Genomic DNA, 5,145 nt, shown 5'->3' on the forward strand with positions numbered 1-5,145 from the left:
TTTATATTTGTGCTAATAAACGGTAGATCTGAAATCTTAATATTATTGCATAAAGTTTGTTCTATGTCTATCCAAGTTTCATCTAATGTATTTGGATTTAACCACTTTGAGATATATTGTAACCTATTGGCTAAATAGTAGTGATAGAAGTTGGGAAGTTCTAACCCTCCGGTATCTTTAGATTTCTGTAATGCTTTTAAGCTAATACGTGGAGTTTTGTTTTTCCAAAGGAATTTAGATATCAAAGAGTCCAGTGACTTAAACCATTCAGTTGAAGGTTTATTTGGAATCATTGAGAATAAATAGTTTATTTTCGGCAGGACCATCATTTTTACTGAGGCAACTCTTCCCATAAGTGATATGGGCAGAGATTTCCATCTAGTAAGATCATCTTCAATGTTCTTTAAAATTGGGATATGATTCAATTTTATTAAGTCTTCTAATCTAGGAGAAATATTAATGCCCAAGTATGTAATGTTACCTGATTGTAGTCGTTCATTGAGAGAAGTATTAAACACGCAGTTTATTGGAAGAGCTGTGGATTTTGACCAATTTATAGAATAATCAGAAACTTTTGAGAATGAGTTTATTAATTCGATAAGATTAGATATTGACTTTTCTGTGTTCTGAAGAAAAAGTAAGACATCGTCAGCATAAAGACTAATTTTATGTTCTATATTTCTACACAGTATACCTTTAATATCAGCAGTTTGTCTTATTGCTGCTGCTAAAGGTTCAATAAAAATAGCAAATAGTGCAGGTGAAAGTGGACATCCCTGCCTGGTCCCCCTCTGTAAACAGAAGCTTGAAGATATTTGATTATTTGTCCTGACACATGCTCTTGGTGAGTTATATAATATTTTTAACCAATTAATGAAATGGTCCCCAAAACCAAATTTACTCAATGTAGAAAATAAAAATTTCCAGTTTACCCTATCAAATGCTTTTTCTGCGTCCAAAGACAAAATAGCCGTTTCAATATTTTTACTATATGAATACTCTATTAAATTATATAATCTGCGTGTATTTGTGGTTGAGTGTCTTCCTTTTATGAATCCAGTTTGGTCAGGATGAATAATGAGAGGAATTATTTTCTCTAATCTTTTAGAGAGGACTTTACTAATTATTTTAACATCTACATTAATAAGAGAGATGGGGCGATAACTGGTAGGTAGTACTGGGTCTTTGCCTGGTTTTAATAGTAGACTAATGTTGGCTGAGTTCATATGTGTTGGAAACCTGCCATTTTCTTCTGACTCATGTAGCATTCTGTGAAATATTGGTTCCAGGATGTTCCAGAACTCTTTATAAAATTCTGCTGGATATCCATCTGGGCCTGGAGATTTCTTATTAGGCATGTTTTTAATGGCTTCACGGAGCTCATCTGATGTTAATGGTGAGTCTAGTTCTGAAGATTGACTACTGTCTAGTTTTGGAAGTATTACTCTCTCCAAGAATTGATTAATATCTTCATCTGTTGGGTTTATTTGTGGAGTATATAGAGTTTTATAGAAATCTCTAAAAACACTATTTACTTTTTCCTCGTCATAAGTTATGTTACCATTTGTGTCTTTAATACCATATATAGACGTTTTTTCTTTATTTAATTTGAGTTGATTAGCTAAAAAGCTACCGGATTTATTACTGTGTTCAAAATGTTCCAAGCGAAGTCTTTGTACTAAGAATTTGTTTTTTTTGTCAGTACATTCATTTAGTTCTAATTTTATCTTGCGTAGTTTTGTCTGTGTTTCCTCTCCTTGTAAACTTTCTAATAATTTGATAGATTTCTCTAAATCCTCAATACGTTTATTTTCTTTTTTCTTTTTGTTTGTTGCGTAGGATATTATTTTCCCTCTCATAACTGTTTTCCCAGCCTCCCAGAGTGTACACGCTGATGTACCTGGCAAGTCATTAAACTCTAAATACGATGTCCATTCATTTTTAAAGTATTGTATAAATTCTTCATCCATAAGCAGTGAGGTATTTAATCTCCAGTTTATACTTTTTGGGATTTCTTTCTTATTATCTAAATTTAAAGTAACTGGTGCATGATCACTGACAGCAATAGGGTGTATCTTAGTGTCTGAAATGTTGGTCAGCAATGAGTTGCTGATTATAAAATAATCCAAACGAGAGTAAGAGTGATGCACATGTGAAAAGAAAGAATACTCTTTACTATTAGGGTGAAGAGACCGCCATGCATCGCAGAGTCCATAATCACTCATGTACTGTTTAACTACATTTATGGATTGCCAACTGCGTTGAGCTCCTACTGCATTCAGCCTGTCTATTTTGTTATCTAGACCAAAGTTAAGATCACCTCCCAGTACCAGCGAGCAATCCATGTGATTTGATAGAGTAGAAAAGAGATCATGAAAAAAAGCAGCATCGTCCACATTTGGCCCATATAAGCTAACAATACAATATTTTTGACTGAGTATGGATAATTTTAATATTATATATCTACCTTGCGGGTCTATAACTGTGTCTAATATTGTGAAGTTCACATTTTTATGTATTAATATTGCTACTCCTCTCTGTCTTGAGTTATAGCAGGCTGAGAATACATGAGGAAACTCAGGAGATTTTAGCTCATCCACAGTTGACGGTAATTTATGAATCTCTTGGAGTAATACAACATCTGCCTTTAATCTTTTAATCTGGCTAAAGATTCTATTTTTTTTATGTTGGCTACCGGCTCCATTAATATTCCATGTGACAAACCTTAAGATGCCCATATTTGTGCTTGTGAAAATATAATTAAACCACACCCATTATCACAAATATCAAAAATAGTAAAACACCCAGACAATAACATAATCCTTAATGATTGATTATTTATGATTTATAGATAAACTAAGTGCTGTTTTTGAAGGTAAATCATGCATGTATTCCTTTATGATGTATTTGTATGTATGTATATGGATATATATAAGCCTTTGTGCCTGTGTGCTAATAATTATTGAGTCAGAAAAATAGAGACAAAAAAAATAAAGTGAGATGATAATAAACACAATAAACACATAAAGATAAAAGAAGAAAAAATAAAAAAAGAACCCCCTTACCACATTAAGTGTCATGCCACCGTGTACCACCACCATCTGTGTAACCCACCAACCGAGCTGTGCTGAAAAATTACATAAATATCTGGTAAGTAATATGAATATATATGCTTGCTAATACATTTTAAGTAAAATTAGCAACTGAAGATCATACTTACCTTTTTTATATTATTAATAGAGCCAGGGAGTAACCTCTGGATCTCTAAACAGCTGACCATTGATGTACAGTTTGTCCACAGCCACAGCAGCTCTTCTGCCCTCGTTTATATTTTTCTTTCTAATCGGGAACAGGACGCGCCTTCTACTCAGAATCTCTGCAGGGAATTGGTCGTTCATGCTAAAGTTCGTGTCACGCAGTTCTCTACCTCGGCTTTTAATTTGTTCTTTCTGTTTGTAATGTTCAAACTTAGCTACAATCGGCCGCGGCCGATTGCTTCCAGGCTTCTTACCTCCGAGGCGGTGGACCCGGTGAAAAGTGATGGAATTAACCGCGTCACTCGGCAACTTCAGCTGATTCTGAATGAAGTCACGGACGGAGGCCTCAGGGACCTCGTCCGCTCGCTCCGGTATTCCCGAGAAGACGAGATTGTCCCGCATGCTCCGGGCTTGGATATCCAGGATCGATTCTTTGATTTTTTTATTATCCCCGGATAGCAGCGTCATCTCCTCGGTGAGTTGTTTTACCGTTCCTCTAAGCTCCTGATTTTCACTAGCAAGTGATGCTACCTGTTGTTGGCTGAATTCCAAAGACTCCCTGAGGCCTTGAAACTCTTTATGTAGCATCTCTACTAATGCTAGTCGGGCGTCTAAGCTAGTTAGCTTCTGGTCAATTGACTCCAATATCTCCTTTAAACCTGAATCGTCAGGAGACGGTGCCGTAACGCTGTCTGAGCTGCCCTGTCGATGCCGCTTAGCATTGGGGATGTTAGCTGAATTGCTAGCAGCACCGGATGTTTCTTTAGGCTTACCCATGACTAAGCTGTCGAAACACTCGTCAACAAACAATTCCAGGCTCTGCAAAGTCTCCTCGTCCAGTTTGTTTGATCGAATGAAAAAAGTTTATTAGTAATATTTAGGACTTTCTTAATTATCTTATATTTAATTAAACAGTTTTTATTTAAATAAATACGGACTTACCAAAGTTTTATCATAATACTCACGCACAGTTTCTTCCTAGGTTCTCAGCAACAGCTCATTGCACCGTAAAGCCCCCTGCTGGTCTTGCAGTGCTGACGGATACCAGGGAAACAGTGCAGATGATAAACCAGCCAAAGGGACACTCTCCATCCCTCCGATATCCTCCAGTGGGGGACTTTGCTCTTTTCTTGGCGTGGGCGTCTCTGTAAGATGACTTGGGTCACAGTGATGATCATCCCTGCCAGCATCTGCCTGGACTCCCCTGTACTGTTATTGAGCAGGTCTGGTACTCAGCTGTCTTCTCCTGGATCCCAAAGCCATTGGTGATGAGACTGCTGAAGAAGGAACAAAAGGATTAAGTCTGTTGAAATGAATAACAGTCTCTGGACCCCCCCTATGCTGGTACTAATCTGTATAGCACATTTGTCACCCTCTCAACCACTCTAAATGGGCCCTTATAACGTCTCTGCAACTTGGGACACACCCCACGCTTTCTGGCCTTGTTTTGCACCCATACTTGTTCTCCTTCTGATTAATACTGAAAGTTTGCTCTGAAATCATAAAATCTCCTCTGTTGCTCTGAAGATTTTGTTTGATGGCATTTTATTGCCTCCACCACTGTGGATAATGTTTCCTGCAACCTCGACACATACTCATCCACAGAAGAAAACAATTCTCTGTTGTTCACATTTAACATAATGTCAACTGGCAACACAATTTCCTGCCCAAACAAGACTTTGTAGGGTGTAACAGAGGTGCTGGCATGAACACTACTACGATAGGCCAACATTACATAAGGTAGACGTTTATACCAGTTTAGCTGGTTGTCCTCAACAAAGAGGGAGAGCATAGACAAAAGTGTTCGATTAAACCTTTCAACCAGCCCATCAGACTGAGGTTGGTATGGAGATGTGCAAGACTTGTGAATATGCAGAAGCCTACATAA

The 5,145-nt window shown here is 37.3% G+C and overlaps 1 protein-coding gene across 1 annotated transcript in view; it reads right to left on the bottom strand.

The window, feature by feature from the left end:
• Window positions 1–5,145, bottom strand: part of jpt1a (Jupiter microtubule associated homolog 1a) — a 60,973-nt gene that overhangs the window by 36,113 nt on the left and 19,715 nt on the right. The gene's annotated exons all lie outside the window — the stretch shown is intronic.

This window comes from Nematolebias whitei, chromosome 16 (assembly GCF_014905685.2).
Source record: "Nematolebias whitei isolate Nwh7 chromosome 16, NemWhi1, whole genome shotgun sequence".
NCBI classification, from domain to species: Eukaryota; Metazoa; Chordata; class Actinopteri; order Cyprinodontiformes; family Rivulidae; genus Nematolebias; species Nematolebias whitei.